Source organism: Chiloscyllium plagiosum, unplaced genomic scaffold, assembly GCF_037043375.1.
Source record: "Chiloscyllium plagiosum isolate Xiang-an unplaced genomic scaffold, Cpla_swu_hap1 HiC_scaffold_16, whole genome shotgun sequence".
Taxonomy (NCBI): Eukaryota; Metazoa; Chordata; class Chondrichthyes; order Orectolobiformes; family Hemiscylliidae; genus Chiloscyllium; species Chiloscyllium plagiosum.
The window spans coordinates 70,339,314-70,354,110 of NW_028270154.1; positions in this window are offsets into that span (position 1 = coordinate 70,339,314).

Genomic DNA, 14,797 nt, shown 5'->3' on the forward strand with positions numbered 1-14,797 from the left:
GAAAGAATGAATGAATGCAGTTTGTTTCATTCTGTGAATGCGGTAGGCTTGACACATTGGATTCATAAGGTGCATTGAAGTAACAGGTGCTGTTGGTTTCATTGAATGAATGAGTGCAGTTGGTTTCAGTAAATAAATGAATGCAGTTTGATTCATCAAACGTATGATTTAAATTAGCATCATAGAATGTTAAAAAAACGCTTGATTCATTAAATGTACGATTGATGCTTTTTGAATGAATGAATTGAGTTTGTTTCATTGAATGAATGCGTTCAGCTGGTTTCATTGAATCAATGATTAACTCTTGATTTATTGACTGTACGTTTGAAGATTGAATCAAAGAATAAAAGTTGTTTCATTGAATGAATGTGCAAAGCCCGAGACATTGCATTCGTGAGATTAGATCCATTTATTAAATCAACACGTGCAATTTTTTTCATTAAATGAATCAGATTAGTTTGATGCACTGAATGAATGAATGCATTTTGTTTCAGCAAATAAATGAATGCAGTTTGACTCATTAGATGTATGAGCAAAGTCTGTTTCGTTGAATCAATGAATATCGTTTGATTTATTGAATATACAATTGAAGTTTGTTTAAATGAATGAATGCAATTTGTTTCATTGAATGAATGCGTTAAGCTCCAGACATTATACTCATGAGATAAGCTGTACTCGTTGAATTAACACGTTCAGTTTGTTTCAGTGAAAGCGTTTAGTTAGTTTCTTTGAAACAATGAATAACGTTTGATTTATTGAATGTACGTTTGAAGATTGAATCAAAGAATGAAGGTTGTTTCAATGAATGAATGTGTAAAGCTCACGACATTGTATTCCTGTGATTAGATTTATTGAATTGGAACATTCAGTTTGTTTCTTTGAATTAAACAGTTTTGTTTGATGCCCTGAATGAATGCATTTTGTTTCAGCAAGTCAATGAGGGCAGTTTGATTCATGAGATGTATGAACACAATCAGCACATCAAACCGCACTCATCGATTCAATGAAACAAACTGCACGTGTTAGTTCATAAATACAATGTCTCGAGCTTAAGGCATTCATTCAATGAAACCAACCGCATTCACTCATTCATTGAAAGAAACTTCAATTGTACATTCAATCAATCAAACGTTATTCATTGATTCAATGAAACTAACTTAAACATTTAATGAATCAAGCTGCATTAATTTATCTACTGAGACAAAATACATTCATTCGTTCTCGCCAGTGAATCAATGCGCACACGTTCATTCAATGAAAAATCTGCACGTGTTAATTCAATGAGTAGAGCTTATTTCATGAATACAATGTCTCGAACTTAACACATTTATTCAATGAAACAAACTGCATTTATTCACTTAACCAAACTTCAATCCTACTTTCCATATATCAATCGTTATTCATTGATTCTATGAAACTAACTTGACACATTAATTCAATGAAACAACTGCACATGTTAATTCAATGACTAGAACTTAGTTTCTGAATACAATGTCTCGAGCTTAAGGTATTCATTCAATGAAACAAACTAGCATCGTACGTTCAATGAATCAAACATTATTTTTTGATTCAATGAATCTGTCTAATATCATACATTTCATGAAATAAACTGCACTCAGTCATTCAATGAAACAAACTGATCGTCTTTTTTCAATGAGGAGAGGTTATCTCATGAATACAGTGTCTCGAGGTTAACGCCTTCATTCAATGAAACGAACGGCATTCATTCATGCATTGAATGAAACTTCAATCGTGTACTCATTGAATCAAGCGTTATTCATTGATTCAATGAAACAAACATAACTCATACTTCTAAAGAATGAAATGGCGCTCAAAGATTTGCTGAAACCAACTGCATTTATTCAGTCATTCGGTGCATCAACTGCACTCATTCATTCAATGAAACAAAAATCACGTGATCATGCGAAGAGCTTATCGCATGAAATACAATATCTCGAGCCTGACGTACTCATTAAATGAATGAGCCTGACGTATTCATTAAATGAATGTGACAAGTTAGCTTCATTGAATTAATGAATAACGTGTGATTCATTGAATGTACTATCTAAGTTTCATTCAATGATTGCATGCCGTTTGTTTCATTGAATCAATGCCTTAGGCTCGAGTCATTGCATGCATGAAATATCCTCTACTCATTGACTCGACGTGTAGTTTTTTTCATTGAATGAATGAGTTCAGTTTGTACCAGTAAATAAATGAGTGCAGTTGGATTCAGTGAATGAATGTGCCAAGCTGAATCAATGAATAGCGTTTGATTGAATGTACGATTGTCGTTTCATTAAATGAATGAGTGAATGAATGAATGAATGCAGTTTGTTTCATTCTGTGAATGCGGTCGGCTTGACACATTGGATTCATAAGGTGCATTGAAGTAACAGGTGCAGTTTGTTTCATTGAATGAATGAGTGCAGTTGGTTTCAGTAAATAAATGAATGCAGTTTGATTCATCAAACGTATGATTTAAATTAGCATCATAGAATGTAAAAAAAAACGCTTGATTCATTAAATGTACGATTGATGCGTTTTGAATGAATGAATTGAGTTTGTTTCATTGAATGAATGCGTTCAGCTGGTTTCATTGAATCAATGATTAACTCTTGATTTATTGACTGTACGTTTGAAGATTGAATCAAAGAATAAAAGTTGTTTCATTGAATGAATGTGCAAAGCCCGAGACATTGCATTCATGAGATAAGATCCATTTATTAAATCAACACGTGCAATTTTTTTCATTAAATGAATCAGATTAGTTTGATGCACTGAATAAATGAATGCATTTTGTCTCATTAGATGTATGAGCAAAGTTAGTTTCGTTGAATCAATGAATATCGTTTGATTTATTGAATATACAATTGAAGTTTGTTTAAATGAATGAATGCAATTTGTTTCATTGAATGAATGCGTTTCGCTCCAGACATTATACTCATGAGATAAGCTCTACTCATTGAATTAACACGTTCAGTTTGTTTCAATGAAAGCGTTTAGTTAGTTTCTTTGAATCAATGAATAACGTTTGATTAATAGAATATACGTTTGAAGATTGAATCAAAGAATGAAGGTTGTTTCAATGAATGAATGTGTAAAGCTCACATTGTATTCCTGTGATTAGATTTATTGAATTGCAACATGCAGTTTGTTTCTTTGAATTAAACAGATTTGTTTTTTGCGCTGAATGAACGCATTGTGTTTCTGCAAGTCAATGAATGCAGTTTGATTCATGAGATGTATGAACACATTCAGCACATCAAACTGCACTCATTGATTCAATGAAACAAACTGCACGTGTTAGTTCAAGATAGAGCTTATCTCATAAATACAATGTCTCGAGCTTAAGGTATTCATTCAGTGAAACAAACTAGCATCGTACGTTCAATGAATCAAACATTATTTTTTGATTCAATGAATCTGACTAATATCATACATTTCATGAATCAAACTCTACCTTTTTATTTACTGAAATAAACTGCACTCAGTCATTCAATGAAACAAACTGCTCGTCTTTTTTCAATGAGGAGAAGTTATCTCATGATTACAATGTCTTGAGCCTGACGTACATTAAATGAATGTGCCAAGTTAGCTTCATTGAATTAATGAATAACGTGTGATTCATTGAATGTACTATCGAAGTTTCATTCAATGATTGCATGCCGTTTGTTTCATTGAATCAATGCCTTAGGCTCGAGTCATTGCATGCATGAAATATCCTCTACTCATTGAGTCGACGTGTAGTTTTTTTCATTGAATGAATGAGTTCAGTTTGTGCCAGTAAATAAATGTGTGCAGTTGGATTCAGTGAATGAATGTGCCAAGCTGAATCAATGAATAGCGTTTGATTGAATGTACGATTCTCGTTTCATTAAATGAATGAATGAATGAATGAATGCAGTTTGTTTCATTCTGTGATTGCGGTAGGCTTGACACATTGGATTCATAAGGTGCATTGAAGTAACAGGTGCAGTTTGTTTCATTGAATGAATGAGTGGTTGGTTTCAGTAAATAAATGAATGCAGTTTGATTCATCAAACGTATGATTTAAATTAGCATCATTGAATGTTAAAAAACGCTTGATTCATTAAATGTACGATTGATGCTTTTTGAATGAATGAATTGAGTTTGTTTCATTGAATGAATGCGTTAAGCTCCAGACCTTGCACTCATGAGATAAGCTCTACTCATTGAATTAACAGGTTCGGTTTGATTCATTGAAGGAATGCGTTCAGCTGGTTTCATTGAATCAATGATTAACTCTTGATTTGTTGACTGTACGTTTGAAGATTGAATCAAAGAATAAAAGTTGTTTCATTGAATGAATGTGCAAAGCCCGAGACTTTGCATTCGTGAGATTAGATCCATTTATTAAATCAACACGTGCAATTTTTTTCATTAAATGAATCAGATTAGTTTGATGCACTGAATGAATGAATGCATTTTGTTTCAGCAATTAAATGAATGCAGTTTGACTCATTAGATGTATGAGCAAAGTCTGTTTCGTTGAATCAATGAATATCGTTTGATTTATTGAATATACAGTTGAAGTTTGTTTAAATGAATGAATGCAATTTGTTTCATTGAATGAATGCGTTAAGCTCCAGACATTATACTCATGAGATAAGCTCTAGTCGTTGAATTAACACGTTCAGTTTGTTTCGGTGAAAGCGTTTAGTTAGTTTCTTTGAAACAATGAATAACGTTTGATTTATTGAATGTACGTTTGAAGATTGAATCAAAGATGAAGGTTGTTTCAATGAATGAATGTGTAAAGCTCACGACATTGTATTCCTGTGATTAGATTTATTGATTTGGAACATGCAGTTTGTTTCTTTGAATTAAACAGTTTTGTTTGATGCCCTGAATCAATGCATTTTGTTTCAGCAAGTCAATGAGGGCAGTTTGATTCATGAGATGTATGAACACATTCAGCACATCAAACCGCACTCATCGTTTCAATGAAACAAACTGCACGTGTTAGTTCATAAATACAATGTCTCGAGCTTAAGGCATTCATTCAATGAAACCAACCGCATTCACTCATTCATTGAAAGAAACTTCAATTGTACATTCAATCAATCAAACGTTATTCATTGATTCAATGAAACTAACTTAACTCAAACATTTAATGAATCAAGCTGCATTAATTTATCTACTGAAACAAAATACATTCATTCGTTCTCGCCAGTGAATCAATGCGCACACTTTCATTCAATGAAAAATCTGCACGTGTTAATTCAATGAGTAGAGCTTATTTCATGAATACAATGTCTCGAACTTAACACATTTATTCAATGAAACAAACTGCATTTATTCACTTAACCAAACTTCAATCCTACTTTCCATATATCAATCGTTATTCATTGATTCTATGAAACTAACTTGACACATTAATTCAATGAAACAACTGCACATGTTAATTCAATGACTAGAACTTAGTTTCTGAATACAATGTCTCGAGCTTAAGGTATTCATTCAATGAAACAAACTAGCATCGTACGTTCAATGAATCAAACATTATTTTTTGATTCAGTGAATCTGTCTAATATCATACATTTCATGAAATAAACTGCACTCAGTCATTCAATGAAACAAACTGATCGTCTTTTTTCAATGAGGAGAGGTTATCTCATGAATACAGTGTCTCGAGGAGAACGCCTTCATTCAATGAAACGAACGGCATTCATTCATGCATTGACTGAAACTTCAATCGTGTACTCATTGAATCAAGCGTTATTCATTGATTCAATGAAACAAACATAACTCATACTTCTAAAGAATGAAATGGCGCTCAAAGATTTGCTGAAACCAACTGCATTTATTCAGTCATTCGGTGCATCAACTGCACTCATTCATTCAATGAAACAAACTGCACGTGAACATGCGAAGAGCTTATCTCATGAAATACAATATCTCGAGCCTGACGTACATTAAATGAATGTGCCAAGTTAGCTTCATTGAATTAATGAATAACGTGTGATTCATTGAATGTACTATTGAAGTTTCATTCAATGATTGCATGCCGTTTGTTTCATTGAATCAATGCCTTCGGCTCGAGTCATTGCATGCATTATATATTCTCTACTCATTGACTCGACGTGCAGTTTTTTTCATTGATTGAATGAGTGCAGTTTGTATCAGTAAATAAATGAGTGCAGTTGGATTCAGTGAATGAATGTGCCAAGTTGAATCCATGAATAGCGTTTGATACATTGAATGTACGATTGTGGTTTCATTAAATTAATGAAAGAATGAATGAATGCAGTTTGTTTCATTCTGTGAATGCGGTAGGCTTGACACAGTGGATTCATAAGGTGCATTGAAGTAACAGGTGCAGTTTGTTTCATTGAATGAATGAGTGCAGTTGGTTTCAGTAAATAAATGAATGCAGTTTGATTCATCAAACGTATGATTTAAATTAGCATCATTGAATGTTAAAAAACGCTTGATTCAATGTACGATTGATGCGTTTTGAATGAATGAATTGAGTTTGTTTCATTGAATGAATGCGTTAAGCTCCAGACCTTGCACTCATGAGATAAGCTCTACTCATTGAATTAACAGGTTCGGTTTGATTCATTGAAAGAATGCGTTCAGCTGGTTTCATTGAATCAATTATTAACTTTTGATTCATTGACTGTACGTTTGAAGATTGAATCAATGAATAAAAGTTGTTTCATTGAATGAATGTGCAAAGCCCGAGACATTGCATTCGTGAGATTAGATCCATTTATTAAATCAACACGTGCAATTTTTTTCATTAAATGAATCAGATTAGTTTGATGCACTGAATGAATGAATGCATTTTGTTTCAGCAAATAAATGAATGCAGTTTGACTCATTAGATGTATGAGCAAAGTCTGTTTCGTTGAATCAATGAATATCGTTTGATTTATTGAATATACAATTGAAGTTTGTTTAAATGAATGAATGCAATTTGTTTCATTGAATGAATGCGTTAAGCTCCAGACATTATACTCATGAGATAAGCTGTACTCGTTGAATTAACACGTTCAGTTTGTTTCAGTGAAAGCGTTAGTTAGTTTCTTTGAAACAATGAATAACGTTTGATTTATTGAATGTACGTTTGAAGATTGAATCAAAGAATGAAGGTTGTTTCAATGAATGAATGTGTAAAGCTCACGACATTGTATTCCTGCGATTAGATTTATTGAATTGGAACATGCAGTTTGTTTCTTTGAATTAAACAGTTTTGTTTGATGCCCTGAATGAATGCATTTTGTTTCAGCAAGTCAATGAGGGCAGTTTGATTCATGAGATGTATGAACACATTCAGCACATCAAACCGCACTCATCGATTCAATGAAACAAACTGCACGTGTTAGTTCATAAATACAATGTCTCGAGCTTAAGGCATTCATTCAATGAAACCAACCGCATTCAATCATTCGTTGAAAGAAACTTCAATTGTACATTCAATCAATCAAACGTTATTCATTGATTCAATGAAACTAACTTAACTCAAACATTTAATGAATCAAGCTGCATTAATTTATCTACTGAAACAAAATACATTCATGCGTTCTCGCCAATGAATCAATGCGCACACGTTCATTCAATGAAAAATCTGCACGTGTTAATTCAATGAGTAGAGCTTATTTCATGAATACAATGTCTCGAACTTAACACATTTATTCAATGAAACAAACTGCATTTATTCACTTAACCAAACTTCAATCCTACTTTCCATATATCAATCGTTATTCATTGATTCTATGAAACTAACTTGACACATTAATTCAATGAAACAACTGCACATGTTAATTCAATGACTAGAACTTAGTTTCTGAATACAATGTCTCGAGCTGAAGGTATTCATTCAATGAAACAAACTAGCATCGTACGTTCAATGAATCAAACATTATTTTTTGATTCAATGAATCTGTCTAATATCATACATTTCATGAAATAAACTGCACTCAGTCATTCAATGAAACAAACTGATCGTCTTTTTTCAATGAGGAGAGGTTATCTCATGAATACAGTGTCTCGAGGTTAACGCCTTCATTCAATGAAACGAACGGCATTCATTCATGCATTGACTGAAACTTTAATCGTGTACTCATTGAATCAAGCGTTATTCATTGATTCAATGAAACAAACATAACTCATACTTCTAAAGAATGAAATGGCGCTCAGAGATTTGCTGAAACCAACTGCATTTATTCAGTCATTCGGTGCATCAACTGCACTCATTCATTCAATGAAACAAACTGCACGTGATCATGCGAAGAGCTTATCTCATGAAATACAATATCTCGAGCCTGACGTACATTAAATGAATGTGCCAAGTTAGCTTCATTGAATTAATGAATAACGTGTGATTCATTGAATGTACTATTGAAGTTTCATTCAATGATTGCATGCCGTTTGTTTCATTGAATCAATGCCTTCGGCTCGAGTCATTGCATGCATTATATATTCTCTACTCATTGACTCGACGTGCAGTTTTTTTCATTGATTGAATGAGTGCAGTTTGTATCAGTAAATAAATGAGTGCAGTTGGATTCAGTGAATGAATGTGCCAAGTTGAATCAATGAATAGCGTTTGATACATTGAATGTACGATTGTGGTTTCATTAAATTAATGAAAGAATGAATGAATGCAGTTTGTTTCATTCTGTGAATGCGGTAGGCTTGACACATTGGATTCATAAGGTGCATTGAAGTAACAGGTGCTGTTGGTTTCATTGAATGAATGAGTGCAGTTGGTTTCAGTAAATAAATGAATGCAGTTTGATTCATCAAACGTATGATTTAAATTAGCATCATAGAATGTTAAAAAAACGCTTGATTCATTAAATGTACGATTGATGCTTTTTGAATGAATGAATTGAGTTTGTTTCATTGAATGAATGCGTTCAGCTGGTTTCATTGAATCAATGATTAACTCTTGATTTATTGACTGTACGTTTGAAGATTGAATCAAAGAATAAAAGTTGTTTCATTGAATGAATGTGCAAAGCCCGAGACATTGCATTCGTGAGATTAGATCCATTTATTAAATCAACACGTGCAATTTTTTTCATTAAATGAATCAGATTAGTTTGATGCACTGAATGAATGAATGCATTTTGTTTCAGCAAATAAATGAATGCAGTTTGACTCATTAGATGTATGAGCAAAGTCTGTTTCGTTGAATCAATGAATATCGTTTGATTTATTGAATATACAATTGAAGTTTGTTTAAATGAATGAATGCAATTTGTTTCATTGAATGAATGCGTTAAGCTCCAGACATTATACTCATGAGATAAGCTGTACTCGTTGAATTAACACGTTCAGTTTGTTTCAGTGAAAGCGTTTAGTTAGTTTCTTTGAAACAATGAATAACGTTTGATTTATTGAATGTACGTTTGAAGATTGAATCAAAGAATGAAGGTTGTTTCAATGAATGAATGTGTAAAGCTCACGACATTGTATTCCTGTGATTAGATTTATTGAATTGGAACATTCAGTTTGTTTCTTTGAATTAAACAGTTTTGTTTGATGCCCTGAATGAATGCATTTTGTTTCAGCAAGTCAATGAGGGCAGTTTGATTCATGAGATGTATGAACACAATCAGCACATCAAACCGCACTCATCGATTCAATGAAACAAACTGCACGTGTTAGTTCATAAATACAATGTCTCGAGCTTAAGGCATTCATTCAATGAAACCAACCGCATTCACTCATTCATTGAAAGAAACTTCAATTGTACATTCAATCAATCAAACGTTATTCATTGATTCAATGAAACTAACTTAAACATTTAATGAATCAAGCTGCATTAATTTATCTACTGAGACAAAATACATTCATTCGTTCTCGCCAGTGAATCAATGCGCACACGTTCATTCAATGAAAAATCTGCACGTGTTAATTCAATGAGTAGAGCTTATTTCATGAATACAATGTCTCGAACTTAACACATTTATTCAATGAAACAAACTGCATTTATTCACTTAACCAAACTTCAATCCTACTTTCCATATATCAATCGTTATTCATTGATTCTATGAAACTAACTTGACACATTAATTCAATGAAACAACTGCACATGTTAATTCAATGACTAGAACTTAGTTTCTGAATACAATGTCTCGAGCTTAAGGTATTCATTCAATGAAACAAACTAGCATCGTACGTTCAATGAATCAAACATTATTTTTTGATTCAATGAATCTGTCTAATATCATACATTTCATGAAATAAACTGCACTCAGTCATTCAATGAAACAAACTGATCGTCTTTTTTCAATGAGGAGAGGTTATCTCATGAATACAGTGTCTCGAGGTTAACGCCTTCATTCAATGAAACGAACGGCATTCATTCATGCATTGAATGAAACTTCAATCGTGTACTCATTGAATCAAGCGTTATTCATTGATTCAATGAAACAAACATAACTCATACTTCTAAAGAATGAAATGGCGCTCAAAGATTTGCTGAAACCAACTGCATTTATTCAGTCATTCGGTGCATCAACTGCACTCATTCATTCAATGAAACAAAAATCACGTGATCATGCGAAGAGCTTATCGCATGAAATACAATATCTCGAGCCTGACGTACTCATTAAATGAATGAGCCTGACGTATTCATTAAATGAATGTGACAAGTTAGCTTCATTGAATTAATGAATAACGTGTGATTCATTGAATGTACTATCTAAGTTTCATTCAATGATTGCATGCCGTTTGTTTCATTGAATCAATGCCTTAGGCTCGAGTCATTGCATGCATGAAATATCCTCTACTCATTGACTCGACGTGTAGTTTTTTTCATTGAATGAATGAGTTCAGTTTGTACCAGTAAATAAATGAGTGCAGTTGGATTCAGTGAATGAATGTGCCAAGCTGAATCAATGAATAGCGTTTGATTGAATGTACGATTGTCGTTTCATTAAATGAATGAGTGAATGAATGAATGAATGCAGTTTGTTTCATTCTGTGAATGCGGTCGGCTTGACACATTGGATTCATAAGGTGCATTGAAGTAACAGGTGCAGTTTGTTTCATTGAATGAATGAGTGCAGTTGGTTTCAGTAAATAAATGAATGCAGTTTGATTCATCAAACGTATGATTTAAATTAGCATCATAGAATGTAAAAAAAAACGCTTGATTCATTAAATGTACGATTGATGCGTTTTGAATGAATGAATTGAGTTTGTTTCATTGAATGAATGCGTTCAGCTGGTTTCATTGAATCAATGATTAACTCTTGATTTATTGACTGTACGTTTGAAGATTGAATCAAAGAATAAAAGTTGTTTCATTGAATGAATGTGCAAAGCCCGAGACATTGCATTCATGAGATAAGATCCATTTATTAAATCAACACGTGCAATTTTTTTCATTAAATGAATCAGATTAGTTTGATGCACTGAATAAATGAATGCATTTTGTCTCATTAGATGTATGAGCAAAGTTAGTTTCGTTGAATCAATGAATATCGTTTGATTTATTGAATATACAATTGAAGTTTGTTTAAATGAATGAATGCAATTTGTTTCATTGAATGAATGCGTTTCGCTCCAGACATTATACTCATGAGATAAGCTCTACTCATTGAATTAACACGTTCAGTTTGTTTCAATGAAAGCGTTTAGTTAGTTTCTTTGAATCAATGAATAACGTTTGATTAATAGAATATACGTTTGAAGATTGAATCAAAGAATGAAGGTTGTTTCAATGAATGAATGTGTAAAGCTCACATTGTATTCCTGTGATTAGATTTATTGAATTGCAACATGCAGTTTGTTTCTTTGAATTAAACAGATTTGTTTTTTGCGCTGAATGAATGCATTGTGTTTCTGCAAGTCAATGAATGCAGTTTGATTCATGAGATGTATGAACACATTCAGCACATCAAACTGCACTCATTGATTCAATGAAACAAACTGCACGTGTTAGTTCAAGATAGAGCTTATCTCATAAATACAATGTCTCGAGCTTAAGGTATTCATTCAGTGAAACAAACTAGCATCGTACGTTCAATGAATCAAACATTATTTTTTGATTCAATGAATCTGACTAATATCATACATTTCATGAATCAAACTCTACCTTTTTATTTACTGAAATAAACTGCACTCAGTCATTCAATGAAACAAACTGCTCGTCTTTTTTCAATGAGGAGAAGTTATCTCATGATTACAATGTCTTGAGCCTGACGTACATTAAATGAATGTGCCAAGTTAGCTTCATTGAATTAATGAATAACGTGTGATTCATTGAATGTACTATCGAAGTTTCATTCAATGATTGCATGCCGTTTGTTTCATTGAATCAATGCCTTAGGCTCGAGTCATTGCATGCATGAAATATCCTCTACTCATTGAGTCGACGTGTAGTTTTTTTCATTGAATGAATGAGTTCAGTTTGTGCCAGTAAATAAATGAGTGCAGTTGGATTCAGTGAATGAATGTGCCAAGCTGAATCAATGAATAGCGTTTGATTGAATGTACGATTCTCGTTTCATTAAATGAATGAATGAATGAATGAATGAATGCAGTTTGTTTCATTCTGTGAATGCGGTAGGCTTGACACATTGGATTCGTAAGGTGCATTGAAGTAACAGGTGCAGTTTGTTTCATTGAATGAATGAGTGCAGTTGGTTTCAGTAAATAAATGAATGCAGTTTGATTCATCAAACGTATGATTTAAATTAGCATCATAGAATGTTAAAAAACGCTTGATTCATTAAATGTACGATTGATGCTTTTGAATGAATGAATTGAGTTTGTTTCATTGAATGAATGCGTTCAGCTGGTTTCATTGAATCAATGATTAACTCTTGATTTGTTGACTGTACGTTTGAAGATTGAATCAAAGAATAAAAGTTGTTTCATTGAATGAATGTGCAAAGCCCGAGACTTTGCATTCGTGAGATTAGATCCATTTATTAAATCAACACGTGCAATTTTTTTCATTAAATGAATCAGATTAGTTTGATGCACTGAATGAATGAATGCATTTTGTTTCAGCAATTAAATGAATGCAGTTTGACTCATTAGATGTATGAGCAAAGTCTGTTTCGTTGAATCAATGAATATCGTTTGATTTATTGAATATACAGTTGAAGTTTGTTTAAATGAATGAATGCAATTTGTTTCATTGAATGAATGCGTTAAGCTCCAGACATTATACTCATGAGATAAGCTCTAGTCGTTGAATTAACACGTTCAGTTTGTTTCGGTGAAAGCGTTTAGTTAGTTTCTTTGAAACAATGAATAACGTTTGATTTATTGAATGTACGTTTGAAGAATGAATCAAAGATGAAGGTTGTTTCAATGAATGAATGTGTAAAGCTCACGACATTGTATTCCTGTGATTAGATTTATTGATTTGGAACATGCAGTTTGTTTCTTTGAATTAAACAGTTTTGTTTGATGCCCTGAATGAATGCATTTTGTTTCAGCAAGTCAATGAGGGCAGTTTGATTCATGAGATGTATGAACACATTCAGCACATCAAACCGCACTCATCGTTTCAATGAAACAAACTGCACGTGTTAGTTCATAAATACAATGTCTCGAGCTTAAGGCATTCATTCAATGAAACCAACCGCATTCACTCATTCATTGAAAGAAACTTCAATTGTACATTCAATCAATCAAACGTTATTCATTGATTCAATGAAACTAACTTAACTCAAACATTTAATGAATCAAGCTGCATTAATTTATCTACTGAAACAAAATACATTCATTCGTTCTCGCCAGTGAATCAATGCGCACACTTTCATTCAATGAAAAATCTGCACGTGTTAATTCAATGAGTAGAGCTTATTTCATGAATACAATGTCTCGAACTTAACACATTTATTCAATGAAACAAACTGCATTTATTCACTTAACCAGACTTCAATCCTACTTTCCATATATCAATCGTTATTCATTGATTCTATGAAACTAACTTGACACATTAATTCAATGAAACAACTGCACATGTTAATTCAATGACTAGAACTTAGTTTCTGAATACAATGTCTCGAGCTTAAGGTATTCATTCAATGAAACAAACTAGCATCGTACGTTCAATGAATCAAACATTATTTTTTGATTCAGTGAATCTGTCTAATATCATACATTTCATGAAATAAACTGCACTCAGTCATTCAATGAAACAAACTGATCGTCTTTTTTCAATGAGGAGAGGTTATCTCATGAATACAGTGTCTCGAGGTGAACGCCTTCATTCAATGAAACGAACGGCATTCATTCATGCATTGACTGAAACTTCAATCGTGTACTCATTGAATCAAGCGTTATTCATTGATTCAATGAAACAAACATAACTCATACTTCTAAAGAATGAAATGGCGCTCAAAGATTTGCTGAAACCAACTGCATTTATTCAGTCATTCGGTGCATCAACTGCACTCATTCATTCAATGAAACAAACTGCACGTGATCATGCGAAGAGCTTATCTCATGAAATACAATATCTCGAGCCTGACGTACATTAAATGAATGTGCCAAGTTAGCTTCATTGAATTAATGAATAACGTGTGATTCATTGAATGTACTATTGAAGTTTCATTCAATGATTGCATGCCGTTTGTTTCATTGAATCAATGCCTTCGGCTCGAGTCATTGCATGCATTATATATTCTCTACTCATTGACTCGACGTGCAGTTTTTTTCATTGATTGAATGAGTGCAGTTTGTATCAGTAAATAAATGAGTGCAGTTGGATTCAGTGAATGAATGTGCCAAGTTGAATCAATGAATAGCGTTTGATACATTGAATGTACGATTGTGGTTTCATTAAATTAAT